We start from the raw sequence: 12,500 nt of genomic DNA, 5'->3' as shown, positions 1-12,500 counted from the left end.
CACTTTTTCAACCTTCACTCTTTAAAATCAACTCCCATGAACGTTCAGATCAGCAGACATCTGATAACTCACCTGTAACAGACGAGCCTTCCCGTATCCTAGCAACCGTCCTTCTGCCTACTTCCTGTCTTTTAACGCGTATGTGTTCCCCCCTGATTCGTTCTGCCTCGTGCGTCTCTGTGATCTGTTTGTGTCCCGTACGAAACCAAGCGTTTTTTGTTTTTTTTAAAGTGCAGCGCCCCCTGCTGGTGAAAGAAAACCGCTCGACATGAAATGCAGTTTGACAGCTGAATAAATCGAGTAACGTGATAAAACCAGCCGATAGTCACTTGATGAACAAATATCGGCAGATATTATGGGCTGGATGATTGATCAGTCGGGCGCTAACTTGACCTTAAGTGACCTCAGGGATTAAAGGTCTTCTCTTCTACGATTCAAAACTTTCAAAAGTTGATTTTTTTTTAAATCCTTTTTTCAGCTCTTTTCAACTAAACGCCAAAAAGAGCAAAAAGAAATTCAGCCAGTCTCACAGACGAGTTTCTACTTATTCATAAACAGACTTTAAATCCACGGATCGTTTTGAATGGTGAGACGAAGACTCCCCGTCCTTCAGTGCAGGAGACATAGTGTGTCTTTGACCTCTGACACTTCGTCCACCATTTCCAGGTCGACTTCTTTACATCATGCTCAGCCGATAAACTCTCAGCGTTCTCCTCGGCGCTCGACCTCCGAGCAGGAAGCAGAGACTACGAGGTCACGGCGTTCAAAGCCCTGATTCATCGAGCGGTCCTGCTCGTCTGCGGGCAGCTTACTGACCGTTAGCTCGCCAGGCTAACGCTGCACACACATCACTGTCAGTGTGTCTCGGCTCATTCAGAGCGACATGAAGTCTGAATTAAAGTGGAGAAATAAGAGCGCAGACCTCGGCTAGTGGGAGGACCCAGAAGCTTCTCTCTCACACACACACACACACACACTCTCTGAAACAAGGACACGGAGGGAGAAAAAGCAGCAGGTCTTCTATAAAAGGCATCAAATCAGAGCTGGACTCCCACGAGCAGCTCCGAGCCGAGGGCGACGGGCGCTGCAGCAGCTCTGCTGCACATCACAGACAAACTGACGAAGACGAGCACGCGGGTCAGATCGTCTTTTTTTTGATCCTGCTGCTGGAATTGAATCAGAGGCCGAGGGACACGTAAGCAAACACCCAAACTCCTTCACACCTCCGAAAACACCGAGGTATGAAATAAAGTTACACTCACACTTCGTCCTTCAGCAGTTAGCATCCTGTTCACATCCGAGGGGGGACAAGCAGCATGCAGGGACAAACATGAGACATGTCGGAGACCACGGAGAGCTCTCTGACTGCTCCACCCTCCTTCACACCTTCACACACATCACAGTGCATGAAACTTGTCTGGTCTGAATGTTCACTATACCTGCCTGAGGACGACGCATGACAATTAGCTCCTGTGCTAACTCCTGCATCTTTACATTACATCTATGTTGACTTGTTGATGAATATGCATTGTCCTAATTCACATAAATAAATACATTAAATGCCAGAAGAAGAGCTGCAAAGCTTTAAAAAAAAAAACAATGAAGAGAGACGTGTGTCCCAAAATCAGAGACAATAAAGACGCAAAGAGAGAAGAAAAGACAGAAGACAAAATGTGAAATAACAAAGAGGAAAACATTTAAAAAAGCAAAATCAATATTCTGTCCATTAAATAAAAGAAGGTGAAACAAAGAGAGAGCAGACGTCACATACGTTAGCTGGACATTTATTGAGTTCTGCTTTTCTGCTTCCTGATGAGGTTCCAGGTCCAAACAGGATCTGCCTACATTTCCCAGAATGCAACATGTCCGTCTTCACGTCTTCTGATAAACAGCCACATCTACCTCCTCTCTGTGCCCTGACTCTGTGCGCTGTCCGAGCTCAGCACAGGTCTCCACGGCAACAGAAGCTGACATCACTATGACATCATCAGGGACTTTATTAACCCCTGAGGGGACTTTCTGTTTTCACACTCTGCTGTTAAGAGACACTCACATGTCAGAGTGTGCCTTGCTTAAAGACACCTCAGCAGTGCACAGGAAGTGATCTGGCAACCTCTCCAGCTTCCAGACCAACCGGGTTACACAACGCGGACTTGAACCAGCAAACCTCCCGTCCCCAACCAGGGGGGAGCGCAAATGAGCTTTTGGACCTTTTTTTCTTCTTTCAGTTCTTTAAGATTTGACCTCCCAGCGTCTTCGGACAACCACAGACGTCCTCCTGCATGCATGGCGTCCTCCGAGGACGGCAGGGACCCAAAGGAGGAATCCTTCCTGCATATTATCCTGCATGCTCTGTGTAAAGCGTCTCCAGATAACACTCACAGTTTTATAAGTGAAGTCGAGACGCTGAGGTGCAGGTCAGTCAGGTGACTAAATGTCACACTTCTACACGCTTTGAATCGTCTGCCAACAGAAGCCGTCTCGGGAGCTCAGACACAAACGCAGCAGACGGATCAATCGGAGCTTCAGAGGGATTATTAGCATGCAGCTCTGCAAGACGACCACGCCAAGTCTGTGTGGTGTGAGCGCTCTGGATCGGGACGAGGACGCGTGGAGACAGGAGGACGTTGTTCAGCTTCAGACGAGAGGAGGAGACGAACATGGACGGACACAGTCTCCACACTGTTTGTTTACGTCAGGTCAAATGTTTGCTGCTTGGATTTAAAACACTGAGGAGGATTTGACTTTATGAACCAGAGAAAGTGGGCGGTCCCTCAAATAGTGAGTGAGCAGACTTTAGAAGTGGATTTGATTTAGGCCACGCCTCCGATTTACAGCTAAGCGCCGCTTCAACGCAAACAAGACAGAGACGCACGAGCTCGATTGATACTTTGAATTTGGGAGGAGAAGAAGCTGAGGGAGCGAGGATGAAGGTGTAGAGTTCGGTCTGCTCCACCTCAATCAGAGTCAGGTATCGATTTAAAAAAAAAAACATTGTGCATTTAAAACAGCAGCCGAGTCGAGTGAGAGCTCAGCTGCAGAAAACAAACAAAAGTGTACAGTCAGAGCTTCTGGCAACAGTTCCCATTAAGAGAAACGTCAGAGTGTGTGTGTGTGTGTGTGTGTGGGGGGGGGGGGGGGTAAATCTGTGAAAAGCACGGCTGGCTAATGTCTCTTTCTGCTTGGTCAAACACATTATTTATTACTCATTGTGTGTGGCCACAGGCCGTAAATAAATCTGTAATTACCCACACAGCCGTCAGGTGGGGTTAATAGAGAAAGCATTAGGAGGAGGAGAAAGTGGAGCAGCAGAGAAAGGGTGGATGGATGGATGGATGGATGGATGGATGGAGGGATGGATGGAGGGATGGATGGATGGATGGATGGAGGGATGGATGGATGGATGGAGGGATGGAGGGATGGATGGAGGGATGGATGGATGGATGGATGGATGGATGGAGGGATGGATGGATGGATGGATGGATGGATGGATGGATGGATGGAGGGATGGATGGATGGATGGATGGATGGAGGGATGGATGGAGGGATGGATGGATGGATGGATGGATGGATGGAGGGATGGATGGAGGGATGGATGGATGGATGGATGGATGGATGGATGGATGGATGGAGGGATGGATGGATGGATGGAGGGATGGAGGGGTGGATGGATGGATGGATGGAGGGGTGGATGGATGGAGGGATGGAGGGATGGATGGATGGAGGGATGGATGGAGGGATGGAGGGGTGGATGGATGGAGGGATGGAGGGATGGATGGATGGATGGATGGATGGAGGGATGGATGGATGGAGGGATGGAGGGGTGGATGGATGGAGGGATGGATGGATGGAGGGATGGATGGATGGATGGATGGAGGGATGGATGGATGGATGGAGGGATGGATGGAGGGATGGAGGGATGGATGGATGAAGGGATGGAGGGATGAATGGATGGATGGATGGATGGATGGAGGGGTGGATGGATGGAGGGATGGAGGGGTGGATGGATGGATGGATGGAGGGGTGGATGGATGGAGGGATGGAGGGAGGGATGGATGGAGGGGAAACAGCCGAGAGGAGGAGGAGGAGGAGGAGGAGGAGGCAGCCACGGGCATAATCAGCAGATAATGGTTGTTAATGCAGCTCATTGTGAACGTGTGCGGCCCCCCTGCTGCTTGCATTCAGGTCAGCCATTACAAACAGGACTGTGTGAAATAAAGATTAATAATGTTTAAAAAGACATAAAGAGCTCGATGCTTTTGTTTGATTTCCTTTTGTCACCAAGTCAAGAAACAGAAACACGAGTCTGCGTCAGGAAGAGACTCGCCAACATTTGGTTTCATTTTAAAACCATGCAGGAGGGGGGGGGGGGACTAGTTTCAGCAGTGGATTAATCCGTACCTGTGCTGCGGGGCCGAGCGTGAGCATGATGCTCGATGACACAGAGGGAGAAGAAATATGAAACATCCAGCAAACACGTCTCTGACAAGTCAAGGTCTTCGTGTTGCAGGAAATTAAATCTCCCGTTCACGGAGCTTTCCCGCTCTCACACATCGGCGTCTTTATCTAATGATCGCACGAGTCATTCCTCAAAACGCCAATGAGACAGCGTTTTACAAACACAAGTTTATACGAGAATAAAAACAGACGGAGCGCTTGACGGGGAGGGAAAACAAAATGGACTTTGTTCTCGTTTGAAAGTCAGAAGTCTGATGTGTATTATTAAAGCAGGAGGAAGTCAAATGTAATACTACACTATCAGCTACACGAGCAGCAGACTGCATTAAGGCTCACTCAGCACAGCTCCGAGCATTAATATTATACAGCATATACCTTTGAAATATTGATCAGCCAAATTTAATGGTTAGAACCACTTTTCTGTTCTGCAGACGGCGGAGCAGGAAGAGCCCATTAAAAGAAAACGGAGTGGAGATAAAACACAAGCATAGGTTCAAAGAAAGAAGGGTCATTATGTTTTATACCAGAGAGAAGCGAGGACACGAATCCACAACAACACGATGCATTCTGACCAAACAGAGCGGATTCACTCGAGCTGAGGGAGTCACATTTTAGGAGATTTTTAGAGGCTTTATTGGATTCAGATTCGTTAGCTTAGCATTAAAATGCATCTCTTGTGTTGAGCGGCTCGTTATCTGGTTGTCTTTTTAGGTCAAACAAATGCGTGTCTTTGATTTGGCTCTCCTTCAGCCACAACTTCCACTAAAGTGTGGCTAGCATTAGCATTGCTAGCGCTGCAGGCCTTCAAGCCTTCCTCGCAGGTGAACGTCTCATTCTGGGTCTTTATGTGGCTACTGGCGCCGCTCCATATTTCAATATTATTCTGTAATTTCTCGCTCTGCTCCTTACGAGATGCCGTCCAATCACTGGGCTTGTTTACATCCAGGTCGTAGAGCTAAAGCCAGTCGATGGCTCAAGCCCCAGCTGGTGGCGTTGCAGTTTTAACCCTTTATAAGACGAGTGAGGGTGATGGAGTTTAAACGCTTAATCGGCTAAACGTGCACAAAACTCTACAAACACCCAAGAAGGAAAAAGACTTTCCAGAGACATGAACACTGACAGACGTGAACTTCTTGTAAATGTCGATTTTGCATTTATAAAAGTGTTTCTGTAACTTTAAAGCTGTGCATGCTTTAGATTCTAAACCTGGTCTGATCTATTTACTTCCTTTAAGAGATCAATAAAACATCCAGCTCACTGGAGTCATCACTAATGGCGGTTACATAACGTCTCTTTAAAGAGCGCTGAGCACATGGGGTGGAGACGTCTCCGAGTGTCAAACACAGACGGATCAGAATGAACGTTTCGTGAAATACGTTTCAGACTCCAAAAGAAAGTTTGGAGAAAATAAAACATTCTTCGTTGTGATGACTTTGTCTCTGAGAAATGATGACCTCTTCCTTCAATATGCGTGTGTGACGGTTAAAGCAGGGTGAACATTTCCATGAGTTCCTTTAAAAGATGCTCACAGTTTTAGTTTAAGTGTCCGGGAAAGATGGCCACTTTGGTTCAATATTTAAAAGGTCAACAGAGAATTGGAGCGCGACGCACGACGTGTTGACTTTTTCAATATTTATCCACAGCTGTTCTCTTCCTCTGACATTAAGCAAACTGTTTCGCTCCATTTGGGAACAAACGCGAGGACTTAAAATGTCAACTCGGGTCTCTGGTGTCGTCTCAGTGCTCTGAACGTCGACCATCTGCCCCCGACCGGATCGTTACGCCGAGCGTGCAAGAACCACTTCCTGCTTCCCAAAAACAGAAACGCTGCCAGAGAGAGTCGAACATGTTCACCACGAGGAAAACAAAACATGAGTCAAGCTAACGACAGGCTGAGAGCTGGAGCTGAGGCCACGCCCACCTGTCAATCAGCTCAGCTACACGCCATATTGTGAATAACTCTGATCCTTCATCCAATCAAAACTGCTGAGTCATCAAAACATTCCCCCCGTACAGTGTGTGTGGATGGAGACATGAGCTAATCACACCTATTTGGTTTTTTGAAGCAGGCTGTAAACATGTTCATGTCTGCTGTAAAAACAGGCTGTTTGAATGGGTGTGTATGTGACTTCCTGTGCTGCTGCAGCCAGCCTCTAGTGGACACTCCAGGAACTGCAGCCAGCCTCTAGTGGACACTCCAGGAACTGCAGCCAGCCTCTAGTGGACACTCCAGGAACTGTAGCCAGCCTCTAGTGGACACTCCAGGAACTGCAGCCAGCCTCTAGTGGACACTCCAGGAACTGCAGCCAGCCTCTAGTGGACACTCCAGGAACTGTAGCCAGCCTCTAGTGGACACTCCAGGAACTGCAGCCAGCCTCTAGTGGACACTCCAGGAACTGCAGGGTGTTTAAACACTCTCTACTACGTTAAAATCCTTCACTTGAACCCCCCCCCCCTTCAGACTACATCTAACAAACAGAATCATCGCACTATCATTACACACATCCTGAAAAGATGCAGAAAAATAATGGCTGACATCACACGCACACACCTGACCCTCGCTCATTTAATTGCTGCACACATCTGCTGTTTTCCTCCTCCTCTCGATCTGCGTTTTTTAATTTTTATTTCTTTTTCAGCACCCTCCGCCCACTCCTCCTATTCTCTTCCTCTCTTTCTTCATGTCTAATTACCCAACTCAGCCATCCGTCGCCCACGGTAACAGGTCACACGGCACGGCGGGCGGATCACAATGACCATCGATTATGCGGTGTAATCACATGTGCACAAACAGCTCCGTAATTATCCGCTCGGTTTGCTCTGCAGAGTGAGTCATCGCATGTTCAACGCTGGAGCTGCTTTATTGTCTAACTGGTTAACAGAGTCTTTACACACACACACACACACACACACCCACACACACACACACACACACACACACACACACACACACACACACACACACACACACATTTAACCTCTGCAGAGTGGACAGCGAGCTGGAGACACGGAGTAAGGCCAAAGACTTTTTTGCAGCGTGCATGTCGTGAGTGCGTCCAGAACAACATGCTAGTTGCTGCAGGTCGCTGGTTCAATTCCCGGTCCCGAGTCCGGCCCTCGACAGGCGGTGCACGTGACAGCTAGGATCTCCGTGCACGCATGTTCTCCTCGTGTCTCTTCGTTGATCAGGAGTCGACATGCAAACCAAAGTCCATGTGAGGTGGAGCATCAGGCGGGCTTCTCCTCCTCGCTCTGATGACACTCGGACACGCGCCGCTGACTCCGCCCACTAAGCCCACTCACCGCAGCGTTAGCGTGAAGTGCTCCGGGTGAAGTGCGAGGCCGACTCATCACAGATTCCAATCGCACACTTGAGGGATTTCCGCAGGATTGTAAATGGCATTTCTCATTTCCTAAATCAGATTTCACACTTCCTGAGCGGGTTAAGTGTGGCGTTCTTCGAGGCCGCCGCGTTCCCTCGCAGTCGAGTGCTCCTCGCACGCCGTCTTAACGAGAGGTGAGTGTTTAAATATTCTCTCTGTCTCACCTCTGTGCGCGCAGAGACGGCGAGCAGACATGAAGTCTGCCGCCGGGACGTTTGCTGCCATTTTCTCTCTGCGCTGGAAGAAAACACAGCGAGTTCAATGAAGACAGAAGAGAGGCAAATAATTCCCATGATGCATCTCTGCTGCCAAATGGTAAACACAGGATTCAAGAGTGAGAGGAAGGAGCGGCGAAGTGTCAAAGAAAAGACAGCTGTTACAACAAGCGTGTGTGTGTGTGTGTGTGTGTGTGTGTGTGTGTGTGTGTGTGTGTGTGTGTGTGTGTGTGTGTGTGTGTGTGTGTGTGTGTGAGCAGGTTACATGCAGATGTTAAGTGAAGCTGCTTTCACACTCTCACTCAACTCCAGTTTGCAGTTTGACCTGCACGCGTGAAAACGAGCAGCCAGCTGCTGTTTCTCCTGCAGAGAGTCCGAGTGAGGCAGCAGGATATAATCAGGAGAATTCAGCTGGAGCCAGGGGGAGGGGCTTAGACTGTCTGCACGCCACCTCTACAGACTGTCTGCACGCCACCTCTACAGACTGTCTGCACGCCACCTCTACAGACTGTCTGCACGCCACCTCTACAGACTGTCTGCACGCCACCTCTACAGACTGTCTGCACGCCACCTCTACAGACTGTCTGCACGCCACCTCTACCGTCTCTACAGACTGTCTGCACGCCACCTCTACAGACTGTCTGCACGCCACCTCTACAGACTGTCTGCACGCCACCTCTACCGTCTCTACAGACTGTCCTCTCTCTCTCTGCGTGACGTGCGATGGCGTGAGGAAGCATCTCTGCACGTCCTGTCAGCTCAGCCTGGAACTATGAAACATCAGACGTGAGACTCCACCACGCTTCCATCGTCTCGGTGGAAAGAGCGCCACGTGTGGTTACTGTATGAAACTGCTGCTGATCATTTCCTCGACCAACGAGGACAGCACGCACACACACACACACACACACACACACACGCACACACACACACACACACACACACACACACACACACACTGGTTTCCCTTCCAAGAAGTACTGCAGCAGATCATCATCAGACAGACGGGGACGAGCTCCGACAGTTTATTGATAAAGATCAGCTTTTATCAAAGTCCTTTATAATAATCAGATTCTCACACACTGGATCATCGTCTGCAGACAGTCCTGCAGCCGGGACCACATCGCCCCCCCAAACCCGGTCCTGCATCCCCCCCACAGGCTCCCCAGCGTGCAGCACCCGGCCCCCCACAGACCCGTCTGCAGGACTAACCATCCACCCTCTGGAACTCACTCCCCCCCTCCCCCCCCCCCAAAAAAGAAAAAAGACCCCACCTCACTCTTCACTTTCATGAAATCCAGCAAAGCTCACCCGTCTTCCACGAGCTCTCCTGTGTTTAGTTTAGTTGTGGTCTTGAGAGAAGCTCGATGTTCCAGGAAACATCGGAGTGTTTGTGAGACGGAGCAGCACAGAGACACTCTGACGTTTCCCCGACTTCACCACCTCAACTGCTTTCTTCCATTTTAACCCTTTTACATGTTTCTCCCAAACATCCCAAACTCTGAGTCTGTTTGCAGCTGTCAGTGTGTGTGTGTGTGTGTGTGTGTGCGTGTGTGTTCAAGGAAGGAACAACAAGGTCAGCAGCTGTTTGTTTTAGAGTTAAAGGATAAAGATCATCAGTAATCACTGTTACTAACGATGTAATAACTCTCCTGTAAACGCACGCGCGCGCGCGGGGGGGAGGAGGGGGGGAGGGGTCGTGGGTTTGCGTGTGAGGGGGGTTTCTGAACATGGCTCAGCAGATAAGAATGTAGCCCAGTTAGACCTTACCCAACACGCACAGGTCACATGGAGCCGACACACACACACACACACACACACACACACACACACACACACACACACACACACAGAGAGAGAGACATGAACACAATCCATCCCAAGCAGAATCACTGACTCACATGTTTCTTTGCAGCTTCACATATAAAGACAGAAAGAAGAAGAAGTAATAATAATAATAATATGTAAGTGTCCCTCACCTGTCTCCGTAGCTCTGCAGGCTGATGTTACTTCCACTCTTGTTTTGAAGCAGAGACAGAAATCACTCCATTTTCTCTTCCAGTGTTTTGTAAACCATTCAGAAATCCATCCACAGAGAGGCGGAAAGCTCTGCATGAGGAGGCGGCATTGCGTCCAATCCTGTGCAATGTGTGTGTGTGTGTGTGTGTGTGCGTGTGTGTGTGTGTGTGTGAGAGAGAGAGAGAAATACTCTCACTAACAGCTCAGCAACCAAAGTGTCCTCATGCAAACACAGGGGGACACGGCTGCAGAGAGGACAGATCGAGCAGAGCAGGTGGCGGAGCTCCGGAGGAAGAGGCTGACACCGCTCAGCCCGAGGAAGGTGCACCCTGCCCGGTGTGGAAGGAAGGGGAGGGGGGGATAGTAGAACCGGTCCGTGGTCCAGGACTCACTCCGGCAGGTCTGTTGGTCCTTCGTGTTACCACCTGGAGCTCGCCGTGAAGAGAACTCTCTCTCTCTGCTTTCTCCGCGCAGATCCACTGGAAAAATGAGGCTGTCTGCAGCAGCACCACCCCCCACCGGGACAAGCCCCGCCCACATACAGGCTCGACCAATAGGAGAAGCCTATGGCATTCATTCTTGCCCCCCCCCCTCTCTCTCTCTCTCTCACTCTCTCTCTCTCCCTAACACACACACACACACACACACACACACTCCTCTCTCAGAGACAGTTTGGCGACACAGACAAAGGTTCAAGAGCCAATCATGTTCTCCCTCTAATGCACGCGGACACAAACTTAGTCAGACTCAAATAAACACCAACAGAGATTTCACTCTGTTCATTTTCAAACATCTTTAAATAATAAACTAAAAGTTCACAGCTGTGATCCAGAAAGGAAACTTCTCCTGCAGAGATTTAAATCAGTGTTCGAGGTGCGACTGATGAAACACCTCCAAACAAGGATCAACGATCACACGTGTTGACCTACAGTCCTGCCAGAACAAGAGAATTACAAAGTGATTATCAGTTTGCAGATCCAATCATCGACATGTTCAAAGTAAATTCAGCCCAACATGCAAAGTGTTTCCTTCTTCCAACTTTTGCTCGTCAGAAAACGAGTGCACGACATTTGAGCTCAGCTTTCCACGTTTGAAGGGATTCTGCAGGAAAAGTGGTCCGAAGTTTACTGAGCCGGAGTCAACAGGCATGGCAGGATTCTGCTGCGGGCCCCCAGACCAGTAAGGGGCCCCTGAGGGCTGAAACCAAAGCAGAGGCTCCAGATGTGCACGTGCTGCAAAGATTTTCAGTGAGTGATCAGCGAAGGATGAAGAGATGTGCGTCCTGTGGATCTAAAGGACAGAGGAGTTTTTCCCCTCACTGCGTGAAAGAGAGGCGAGCTCAAGGATGCACGTAACTTAACACACACAGGACAAAGGTCATGTGACCACATTCAGCTTTCAGACACGTTCAGGTTCAGGGTCGTCTCTGCACGTCAAGCCCAACCAGACTCCTGCCATCAGTGCACGACGGAGGAAGAGGAGCTCGGGAGGAAGTCCTTCACATGCACGAGCGAGAGCGCCTGACGCAGGGTCCTCGAGGCCGACGTCAAACAACGCTCAGGTGGTCAACGTTTAAACAACGGGACTTTTAAATCAGTCACTGTGACAGTGAACTTGTTGTTGTGACTGAGAGCGACGCTTTCTCTTCCTGTCTGCAAACACCAACACGCCAAGACAAACAGAAACATCTGAGCAGTCCAAAGTCCGAGGCCACCACGGAGCCAGCCTGAGAGCCGACGTCACTCTCCGGCTGTCGGCTCCAGATAAAACTTATCGCTGTGACGCAGACGGAAGCACATTGAAGAACTTTCGTGTTCTCTCTTAGATCTAAAAAAAAAAGGAGAGGGAGCTCCTTCAGACTCGATGATCCTGAAAAACAAATCAGAGCCAGAAAAGATGGGGGGGGGGGGGGGGGGGGGGGGGGGGGGGGCAGCTGGGAGAGAGGTGAGAGATGAAATAAATAAGACGCAAAACGGACTTTGAGTTTGTGTGAATAATTCAAGTGTGGAGGCGACGAAACAAAACGACAAACTGCAGACTTGTAAAACAGAATCAGACGTATAGAGCGTCCGCTGTGACGTGAGGTCGGCTCGGACCTGCAGCCTGCAGAGGTTTCATAACCAACACCGTGTCCTCACAGCGAAGAAATAAACAAGCTCAAGTCCAGTTACCACAACGTGCACGCTTGCTCTCACCTTCCCCTTTGCAAACGCACATCCTGTGCTTTTATTTTGAAAAGCACAATATCCCATCTCCGCTTTGCAAAACAAGCTACCGAGCTCTGTTGGGGGCGTGTCCCTTGTAGCGCCCCCTCCTTCCACAGATGGTTTTACATCCTTCACATTTATCAGACTTCACACAGCTCCCTGCAGAGACACTTTGAACAACTTTATAAAACATGCAGTGAGTTGCCCCCCCCCCCCCC

At 49.4% G+C, this 12,500-nt stretch overlaps 1 protein-coding gene across 1 annotated transcript in view; it reads right to left on the bottom strand.

The window, feature by feature from the left end:
* large2 (LARGE xylosyl- and glucuronyltransferase 2) overlaps positions 1–10,584 on the bottom strand; it is a 52,268-nt gene extending 41,684 nt beyond the window's left edge. Inside the window, exon 1 of the mRNA XM_079339660.1 lies at positions 10,036–10,584. The gene's annotated coding sequence lies outside the window, so the exon portion shown is untranslated. The remainder of the gene's footprint in view (positions 1–10,035) is intronic.
* Between the last annotated feature and the right edge of the window lie 1,916 nt (positions 10,585–12,500).

This window comes from Symphodus melops, assembly GCF_947650265.1.
Source record: "Symphodus melops genome assembly, chromosome: 3".
NCBI classification, from domain to species: Eukaryota; Metazoa; Chordata; class Actinopteri; order Labriformes; family Labridae; genus Symphodus; species Symphodus melops.
This window is presented reverse-complemented; position numbering and strand designations above follow the sequence as displayed.